Below are 11,310 nucleotides of genomic sequence, written 5' to 3'. Positions count from 1 at the left end.
AGACTGTCATGAATTCTGTCATTTACCATTTTAATTGTGACTTGGTGATGTGATACAGTGAAAGATGCATTAGACTGGGAGTTCAAAGACTTGAGTTCAGTAGTGTGCTTCTGAAGTTAGCTTGAACTGACTTAAAGAGATCTGATTGTTTAATTTCTGGGGTCAACATTTTCACCTCAGAAATAGGCAAATGCTACAAATTGGGACTTTATTTTTTTGTTGTCTAGACTTAAGAAAGTGATGTAGAAAAAGTTAATGATGCTGATTAAACTTAAAAGTATGCTTTATATACAGGCTTTACTCACCTCTGTAAACTGATTGTTAAACATTTATCAGCACATCCGAGCCTCAGTTCAAGTGTTAGATTTAATAATTACCATTGTGTGATCTCGAAGCAGTTAGGTAGTTTTATAGAGATCTATGAACTTGGAATCAGGAACATTTGAGCTTGAATTCCCACCTCATACATAAACTGTGTGATCCTAGGCAAGTCATTTAATTTCTCTCAGCCTGTTTCTTTATCAATAAAATGAGACTAATGTTGGCCCCTACTTCCCAGGATGCTATGAAGGAATTAGTTGGACAGTGCAGAGCCAAGGTGAAACATAAAATGCCTATTCAGTAGTCCCACAAATTGCTTTGTGTTCTGATGTTCGAGGATTTACTTATCAGGAAAGTATAAGAGTAGTGTGCTTTGAACATTGTTTATTTTTATCTTTTGTTAATATGTACTTGTGTGTTTCTTGTGGTTGGCATTTCTTTTGAGTAGAAGAAATAAATAGCTGTTCTCCATACTTGATTGATATTGTACATTGAATATCTTTCTATTTTCAACTTCACTCAAGCCAAAACTTGGAGCTACTGGATAGAGGTGAAAAGAACCAGAGATTTAGGGTAAGAATTTGCCAGCTCTCTTCAGCGATTAGATTATCTTTGGTCTGAATTCCATCCATCCATACATGCAGGGTCCAAAGCTGAGAGGGATTTCTTAATGAGAGGGTGAAGATGAGCACTCCAGGTTCCCTGGGCTGAGCAGTGTATACTGTATTGTTATATCGGTAATTATTACTTTGCAAAGAGTTTTACTCACAACAACTCTGTGAATCAAGAAATGTAAGTAGGATTTTATAGACAAGTAAATTAGATATAAAAAAAGGTCAAGTGACTTGCTTAAAGTCACATAGCTAGTAAATGACAGGACTCAGATGCTATCCTAGGGGCTCTATCTACTTTTATTGACTTTGTGAACTTGCTCAAGTCAGTTTTTTTGAATCACATTTTCTTCATTTATAAGATGAAGGAAGGAAACTAAATGATTTTGAAAATCTTTTTCAGCTTTATAGTCATGATTATATGATAACTTTTGATTTCCAGATGATGGAATTTATTTTTTTGAGTTGTCATTTATTTTCATTTTTACAATATATAGCAATATAATATGTAACATAATAATGTAATACATGTTTTGTTATAAATACATGATAAATTATGCTTTTTAAAAAAGCCCTTACCTTCTGTCTGTAATGATTAAAATATTTTGAGAAACTGATTTTGGGGTAAGAAATGCAATTTATTTATTAGGCTAGCATATAATAAATAGATGGATAGGCTAGTGGTCCCCTCAACTACCAAAGATCCTGAAAGTCCTCTAAGCAAATCTATACATAAAGTTTTAGGAGTTTCATTATCCAGCCCCTCCTTTGAGGATCCCCAGACATCTCTAATTGGTAAATAGCTAATTAGGAAGTGGTTCATCAAATTCTCAGCCCTATCTACCCCATAGGGAATGGGTGTCCTAGTAGGGAAGAAGAGATTCATTATCTCTTTACTGATTAGTCATGGTTTTGTTCAAAGGAAAGCATTCATTGGAATTCCCAAGAACAAAGAAAATGTGAAGAGCAGTAGACTGAAGGGACCCCTGCAATCAAGGATCCTGTTATGATTATTATAGAGGATGGAGGAAAGGAGGTGAAGGGTAGGAGAGATTTTGAAGAGGGGAGAGAGATGACAGGAGCGGGGAGAAAGTCTGTATAGCTCTCCCTCTCCCTCTCTCCTGAAACACAAGAGGGCTATTCCTATGAAGATGGATGGACAAGGGCTGTGTCCCGGGATGGGTTATGATGTAGACTTTTTTCCCAGGACTTTGTCTGAGCCTGGGTCCCAAGAAGCCTCCTCAGAACACATTAGTCCTGCCAGGCAGGCTGAACGGCTTCTGCTCTGGCTGAATGGACAGCCTACCCCAGTTCCCTCTTACTCTCCTTTTAACAATCTTCCTTAGCGTCTATGACATCTTCGATCTGATTGCCTTTTCCTCAGAAAAGAGTGGTTGATTTGGTCAGGAATCAAGGGAGGATTAGGTCAGAGGGATCAGGGAACTCTAAAGGACTATCCAAGCAGTTGGTCACTTCTTTCTTCAGTGGAGCCAAATGGCTCAGGCTTCAGTGTTTCTCTACTAGCCTACTCTAAACAAGTCATTAGTGTCCTTCTTGGGTAGACAACAGGACTGGATAGGACTTCGGGGTGACCCCTGTGAGGTTTAGGGATTGAGTGCCCCTCTGCAGCAATTGCTTTTATCTTTGCTTCTTTGTTCAATGATCTAGTGATGTCAGGGATCTTTCTGTCTTCCAGGGCAAGGGGAAATTGAGGTCCCAATCTCAGGTCCTTCACTCCCATCTCTCTTCAGTCCACAGGGCAAAAGACCACCTACAAAGTTCTGTCTCCCATAAGCCCCTTTGCTCCTCCAACTGCCACTCTTGTCCCTCCTTCCAATATTCCAAAATGGTTCCTCTGTGCCGGTTTCCTTCCTATAATCTTGACACAGGAATTGATAGGTCTCTAATCCAGGACACTGACATAGAATTTAATACAGTGTATGAAAAATAAATTCTCATAAACATTGGTTCCAAGGCAGAAGAGCAGTAAGGGCTAGGCAACTGGGGTTAAGTGACTCACCCAGATTTACATAGCTAGCAAGATTTAAACTCAGAATCTCCTGTCTCAAGTCTTAACTCTCTATTCACTGAGCCACCTAACTGCTCATTAGTGAATTATTTTAATGCATTATTTCATTACGTAGGGCATCTCTTTTATTTTGGAAATAATGTATATTCTGAAAATATCACTTGTGCATGTGTGTTTTCCACTCAGATGAATAGAAATAGTGTCAAAGCAATTAATTATATCCTTTCACTTCTTGCTAATTTTTTTTCAGTAAGCATAATATTCTTTCTGTGTCCCTATTCCTCTTTGGCTACATAATATATGAGTTCCAGAATAAATAAACCAGGTAATCCTGTCATCTGTATAGTTGGAAATTCTTGATCCCCTAAAAAACACATTACCCAAAATTTCTTTCTCTATTACCTAGAATCCTTTTCCCTTTTCCTGCATCCTTGCCTTTATGTGATTGTGATTGAGTTTCCTGTAACTCCACCCTCTTCCTCTCTTTTACTCAGGACTGGGCTGAGTTAAGGTAGTTCTTTTACTTTAGTTATTAATAATAAAACTTTACAAAATATAATAGTTATTGAATATTAATTTTAAAACCCACATATCCAAAAGGTATGAGCTGTTAAGTTAAGCTAGACTGATTTAATATAGTTAGTTTTAAATTTACTGTAAGCAGATTTCTATTGGGGACATAAATAATACACGTATACATACACATATGTAACATTGGTAGTATAACTGTAGAGGAAAGAGTTGCCTGGCAGGTATTCAATCACTTATTCTTCTTCCTGTCTTTTGGAAAGTGGCAGAGCTTTTAATCCTTTCCAGGTCTTGTCTGTCTCCTCCTTGTGGGTGGTTTGGGTGCACAAATTTCCTGCCCTAATTTCTTCTCCTCTCTTATTGTTGGTCCTTCCTCTGATGAGGAATGACATCACAGGTTGATATGTTGACTTGAATTGGATTTAAGTGAGGTGGAGTTGAATGTGAAGTGGTCAATCTCTCTCTCTTCCATAGTATTCCAAGTCCAATGACAAATCAAAAGTCGGGACAACTGGTGATGACCTAGGATGCAGCAGACAACCTTGGTGTCTTCAAAGTCTGACTAAGCTCTGACTGTTCCATGGTACCTGCTTCAGCCACCTTTGTGGTAAATGGAACAATTGTTCTCATCTACCTATTCTGATGGGGGAAGTCTTCATATGCTCAGGGTAAAATCCTCCTAAATCATGGTCAGTTACCCTTGACCAGATTCAGCCCATCTTTGGAAAGTGTGACTGCTGACCATTGCTGTAGTTTTTTGGAAACAAAGATGAGAGTTTGGTGAAAGGTAAACACCAAAGGTAGATGATCAGCCCTGAAAAGGGCTTGGCAGTCCTTCATACCAGAGGTACAAGTCCTCCCTGAATATCTCATACACCTCAATTCCCCTCCCCTCTGAAGACTTAATGAGCTATTCCTTTTTTCAATTAATTCATTTTAAATATAAGGGCCTTAGTCTCATATAATTTCTTTGCCTGCTGTTTTGTGAGATTTATGTAAGATAAAACACTCTTAATAGAATTACTCTCAGTTTAAAAAAATTCCTAATTCAGATAATGATTTGACTTTCATCTCAAATTTAAATTTTGTCGATTCCCAACAAACTTTTAGCTTCCTCCATTCATCTTTCTCTCACATAATATGAACCTTTAGGAAGGACCATGAATTTCTTTGTATGTGAAGCAAAATAAGAATGCAGAAAGCATTTAGTAAAAAGAAGTAAGAATATTAACAATTCCTGTTATGACATTCTATCTATGATTATCTACCTCTTTCTATCTCTTCTTGCAGGACTTTGCTGGTAATATATAAACATACCAATGATTTATGTGGGCTCATTTTATAGCCTGTTACTTTACTAAAATTATTGATAGTTTCAACTAATTTTTTTTAATCTCTAGAATTTTCTACATATACCAACATTTTATCTACAAACAAAATAGTTTTATTATCTCTTTTCCTATTCTGATTAATTTCTTTGTCTTCTCTTATCACTATTGCTAGTGTTTCTAATGCTATGTAAAATAATATTGGTGATAATAGGCATCTTTGTTTCCCATCTGATTTTATTGGGAAGCTTCTAGCTTATCCCCATCACAAATAATATTTGCTGATTATTTGTACCGTTTCTTTTCATCTTGGCTTGTCAAGTCATGGGGAGGGCTAAACATGCCATCTTTCTCACCTCCACTGTTGTTCATTCAGGGCACTCTCAACTTTATATTGTCAAAGATTGTGTTCATCCCCTCTGTTCCCCAAACTCCTAGGCAAAACTCAAGTATGTCTTTTGGATCAAATATTGAAAAAATCCAAATGGAGGCAACTAGCCAGCACAGTGAAGAGAGAGCTAGACCTCTAAGAAGATGGGAGATCCTGGGTTAAAATCTGACCTTACACACTTCCTAGATATGTAACCCTGGGCAAGGCACTTAACCCCAATTGCCTAGCCCTTATTGCTCTTTTCCCTTGGAACCCATACTTAATAGCCATTGTAAGATAGAGAGTAAGTATTTGTTGTCGTTGTTTTAAAGTCCAAATGGTTTTGAGGACTGTGTAGGACTAAGGAATAGGTAGATAGATAAGTTCAATCTGTGTAAATGGAAAGAGTTCCCATTAAAATAGACATATATAACACTGTAGAAATATTTCTGAGGACTAAATAGTGAAGTGACCTGACCATAGTCAAAAAGCTTGTCAGTGTCAGAAGTGATATTTGTTCTCAGGTCCTCCTAACTCTAGACCCAACATTCTCTCAACTGGGATGCACTAGCTAACTAGTTTTGTTTTTAAATTGAAGTAACTTGAAGCCAAGATGACAGGATAGAAAGAAAGAAAGAAAGACAACTAAGCTTTCTTTCACAACTCTTGCACATAGGAAAGTCCAAGAAAAAAAAAAACATGACAGGTCATGTCCCAGTCAAGGTGGACATGGTGGACATGGCATGACAGACAGAGAGATATTTGGACACTGGGGACAGAAATTAGCTAGAAAAAGCCATAAGAGCATTCTAGCACTGGGACTCAGAGGTCCAAATCTCTATAGAAGGACAAGAACATCTCAGATACAGTAGAAAAAGACCTGACTCTATGCAAGATGCACAAACAAGTCCCAACTAGGAGCTTGGTTGCTTGCTACCCAGTTCTAGATCAGAAACCTAGAGTAGACTTTGGAGGGGATCTGTTTCTAGAGGTAGCATTCTAGAGTGAAGAATCTCTGTGTGCCCTAAGTGATATACTCTTTAAATAGAAGTTCAGAAACAAGCTATAGCTGGCTGCCTCTGAACCTGGGAAGGATGAAGATTCTCAATCCCATTTGCAAACTAGTCTGATGTGTTCAGGGGAATAACCAGGGTAGAAATCCCAGATCAAAGGGTAACCTACAGTTCTGTCTCTATAAACAAGCAAAGTTTTCCAACTGACAGTAAAGTCCAGAAACAATTGACTAGAATTCCAACCAAGAACAAGTCCACAGATGTGTTGCTTAGATCCAAACCCAAGACGAGAACTTTCAGAGTTCAGACTAAGAGTATACTATCAGACTTGCTCTGGACCAGACCATTCCAGGAACACTGAAAGCTTGCAGATTCCCATTTTGAGCTATTCCCAAGATCCTGGAATTACATAACATACAACATCTGAAAAATCACTAGTAAGAAGAACCCAAGAGGACACAAGCAAAACACAGATATGCTCTCCAGAAGTTCATAGATCCTGGACCTAACACATAAAATCCAAAGTCAAGAAGAAAGTTGGAAGAATGAATAACAAAAAAGAATCCCATCATGAAGAAGAATTATACTGATGGGAAACTCAAAGCACAAACTCATAAGAAAATGATTCCAACATATCTATAAGCAATGCCTCAAAGTAAAATATAGTTGGTTAAATTCAACTCCAATGACTGAAAAAGATGAAGCAAGTGTTCATTAAAAAAAAAAAAGAAATTAAATTTCCTTATAAGTTCAATCAGTTCTAGAACAAAACACTGGCAAATAAATTAAAGCTATGGAATAAAGATTAGAAATAGAATCAACAGTTTGGCATAAGAGACAAAATTTTACCAAAGCAAAAAATTCCCTGAAAATTAGAATGGACCAAATAGAAGCCAGTAATTCAATGAGAAAACAAGAAATATTAAAAGAAAATCAAAAGACTGAAAAATAGAAAACTACCTGAGGTATAAAAGCAAAAAAAAAAAATATCTGGAAAACAGATCAAGGACAGAGAATTTAAGAATCGTTGGAATATTTGAAAATCATTATCCCCCCAAAAAAGTGAGCATAGAAAATTTTAGAAAGAAATAAAACTGCCCAGATTTATTAGAATCAGAGAGTAAGGTAGAATTCACTAGTCAACTCATAAAACACCAAAACAAAAACTCCTAGGCTCATTATGGTAAAAATTTTGAACTTTTAAGTCAAGGGGAAAAACACAATTAGTCAGAAAGAAAGAATTCCAAATACTGAGGAGTCAACTGACAGTACAACACATGATTTAAGGAAATGGAGAGCTCTGAATACAGTATTCCAGAAAGCAAGGGATATAAGCTTATATTAGAAAATAACTTGTGGACAGCTAGGTGGCTCAATGGATTGAAAGCCAGGTCTTAAGATGGGAGGTCCTTTCTTCAAATGTGACCTCAGACATTTCAGCTGTGTTATCCTGAGCAAATCACTAAAGTTCAGTTGCCTAGTTCTTACTGCTCTTCTGCCTTAGAACCAAGTTCTAAGACAGAAGGTAAGGATTTAAAAAAATAAATGAAAATAACTTAGCAAGAGTGATTAAAATACTACATGGGAAAAATTGATTTGTAATGAAATAGAGGATTTCTAAGCATTCTTGATAGAAAGACCAGTGTAAATATAAATTCTGAAATACAAACACAAGGGTTGGGAGAGGGTAGTGGTATCTGAAAATTATTTCATACTATAAGAAGAAAACCAGAAGATTGCAGACATTCTGAGTCAGGAAGTCAAGTGGGATGAACCAGGACTGATTTCTGGTAAATGAAACCTGGAGATTGCATGTGTTCAGAATGTTGAAATTAAAAGGAGATCTTAAGCTAGTCTGATTTCATGTAAACCGAGACCAAAGCCAGAAAGGTATTAGCCCTTGTCTGTCAAGGAGGTAGTAATAGGGAATGGAGGGTACATAGTAGGGAGACAAAGATGTTTCTCATTTGTTACTTAAAGAAATAGTTTTCACAATTCATGCTTTCCTTGATTATACAAAGAAAGCTAAAGCTAGCATTCTTTTCACATCATACAGGGCTAACTCTTTTTGGCTAATTACCAAGGAAACCTATTGAGGAGAAGTCCTCCATTAAGTCTAATACCAAATGATACCAGATGATCTGACATCCAGAGATGATCTGTCAGGGTTACAGCAACAGGGGAAACAGAATTAAATTGATGACTATAAAGGAAATAGAGATAGGGCTGAGGCTAGCATCATTAAGCCAGGGATTGTAGAGGAGGGCAGGGCTTGGTCACCTCAGGTACCTCATCCAGGATTGTAATGATAGTGGAAACCAGACTGCAGAAGTCACAGGACAAGCAAGACTTGCCCACTCCATTAATGAATATAGAAAGGGAGCTTAACCATAACAATGTTCCAATCCCAGTAAAAAGATTAGAAATATAAATAAACAGAAGAAAACACCAATATATGAAGAAACATAAAAGTTTTCAGTTAACAAAAGCCTAAGAGGTTGTGAAGAGTGAATCAAACTTTCTTAGTCTATCCATCAGCAATTTTTAAGTTAATCAATCAAAAACTTAAGTACCCCTACTTAACACTAAGTAAAAGTGTTCCCAAGTCATTTGCTAAAGTGGGTGACAACTCCAGAGGCCACAGCCATGCTCCTGGGCAGTGCTAGGCAAATTGAAAGACTGCAATTGGTTCCCATAAAGTGGAGGAAGGGACAGGAAGGGACATGGATAAAAGACTAAAAAAGTCCTGAACTTCTTGTCCAAGAGTCTTTGGTCTTCCGCTTCACTTTGAGCTGCGACTTTGGCTCTTGGACTGCTTCTTGGAGGACTGCTCCTGGATCTTCTCCTTTGGACTTTGGTGTTGGAGAACTTCTCCTTGGTTGGGTGAGTAGCTGGCCTTCTTTTCTTGGCTTCTGGAGAGATTGGTTCCAGAGAGGCCTTCCTTTCCTGGAGGAGACTGCATTGGTAGAACCCTTGCTGAAAATAACACCAGACTTCTGGCTGAGGATTACCAGAAAATCCACCTGGGGACAAGGGAGGTGGTGAAGCTCTGCCAGGACTGAGTCTCATACTGGAGTAATGCTTAGGATAGGCTAGATAATTCTCTACTTTCTTCTTACATGTCCCCACTTTCACTCTTTCCACCTCTTTGTAAATACAACTACTAAAATCATTTTGACTTTAGTCATAATATCTTTAAATTGGTGACAACAATATTACTATAGAATTTTCATATTAGCACAAAACCTAAATTTTAAATTCTTACAAGGTAAATTGAGAAGAATTGCAGTTACATAATTGATACAAGATAAGCTTTAGAAGAAAAAAATAACTTGATCCAAAGGACTGTGAGGGAGGGAGGAAATGTAATGAGAGAACAAAAAATAGAGTTTGGTGAAAAAAATAAAATGAAAAGAAATAACTTAGAAAAGAAGATGGAAATATTACCAAGGCAAAAGACTTCCTGAAAAAATAGAATGGAATAAATAGAACTCAATTATTCCATTTCATAATAATATAAGAAATATTAGATATGTAAGTAATATTAAAGGAGAATCAGATGACTAAAAAGTTAGAAGAATATTTGATATCTAATATGAAATACAAGTGACCTGGAAAAATATTGAGAAGAAAAAAAATTCAAGAGTCATCATAGTCCCTGAAAACTATGACTAAAAAACCCTAAAACTTCAAATTATAAACACTCAGGAATGTCTTAGTCAAAATCAAAAACTTCTAGGTAAAAAAAATATATATGGCAAGTAGTAAGAAAGAAAGTATATTTAGGATTACATTAAAGTAAAGGAGAATTATTATAAAAGAAGAAATTTTGGAATAGAATACTTTAAAAGACTTACAACCAAGAATATTATCCTGAAAAATTAAGTACAATTCTATAGGGGGAAGTGATATATTTAAAATTTTGTGTAAAACTTAAATCTCTCTGTAGATTCTATTTTTTATTATTATTTAATGGATATTTCATAGAATAGTTTATTTGGAAATATTCTGATGAAAAGGCCATAACTGGGTTGAATTATTGAAATTTAAACAAGAGGTAAGAGAAATCTAGAAATAGGTAATATAATTGAGCTATTGGCTAGGGCTAAATTCTAATCAAGTACATACATTCTTTTTTTTTTTTTAATATGGAACTCTTCACAAATTTGTGTGGCATCCTTGCACAGGGGCCATGCTAATCTTATCTGTATCATTTCCATTTTAGTATATGTGCTGCTGAAGTGAGCACAAGTACAAACATTCTAATTGGAGTTGAGAGATGCTTCAGAATTATACTATCTTCAAAGGATATGGAGGGAATGAAGACAAATATTGGACCCTCCTGAAGTCAAGAGTATATAGCCTTGGGTTTTAGGTCAGATATGACTTAGTACAGTTTGGTGGCACCCCAATTAATCAATAAATCAACAGAAAAAGCTATGCATGAAGGAATTTTCCTATAATGGTACTATAATATGTGAACAAGCCCCAAATCATTTAAAGATGAAAATAATACTTTTGGCCATTGGATAAAAGGTAGATGATATGATACAGGAATCTTTTCTTATTGACTAAGAAAATGAAGTCATACTTCTTGAATAGAAAAGGCAGTTTGTCCAGTAATGAGCTCAGTTCTACAGGAAGTCAGTCAAGTGGTGGAGGATTGTAGGTTCAGGAGCTCCTTGATGAGGCAGGTACTTAACGCCTTTACCAGAAGACAAGAAGGAAGCAGGTGAGTGAGCCCAGATAGAATGTTACACCCTTCCAAACCATCCACCTATTCACCATATCAACAGAGATAAGGAATCAGAAGTAGACAAGATTTCTAAGGAGGAAGTAGCTTCAAGGATTCCTTATGCCAGGGAAGAATGGCATTTAAGCAAGAAATGTTTTCTAGTAGCCAAGTCTACTGAATATAACATTTGGTCTAATGAGTATTTATAAAGGTGCCTCATTAGCACTATAAGTCCAACCTTCCCTCCATTATGTGTATTTGTGCAAAAGTGCATTCCAGGTTTAGGGGAAATTTTTTGGCACCAACTATTCTTACTACACCTATTTTAGTAAATATTCTTTCTAAAAGTTAATTAAGTCTGACTGCCTGATCACC

The 11,310-nt window shown here is 36.5% G+C and overlaps 1 non-coding gene across 1 annotated transcript; it reads right to left on the bottom strand.

Moving 5' to 3' along the window:
* Nucleotides 1-10,342: 10,342 nt before the first annotated feature.
* On the bottom strand, nt 10,343-10,449 carry LOC130457668 (U6 spliceosomal RNA). The gene has a single exon (XR_008916960.1). It is a non-coding gene; the product is annotated as a U6 spliceosomal RNA (small nuclear RNA).
* Between the last annotated feature and the right edge of the window lie 861 nt (nt 10,450-11,310).

This window comes from Monodelphis domestica, chromosome 2 (assembly GCF_027887165.1).
Source record: "Monodelphis domestica isolate mMonDom1 chromosome 2, mMonDom1.pri, whole genome shotgun sequence".
Taxonomy (NCBI): domain Eukaryota; kingdom Metazoa; phylum Chordata; class Mammalia; order Didelphimorphia; family Didelphidae; genus Monodelphis; species Monodelphis domestica.
This window is presented reverse-complemented; position numbering and strand designations above follow the sequence as displayed.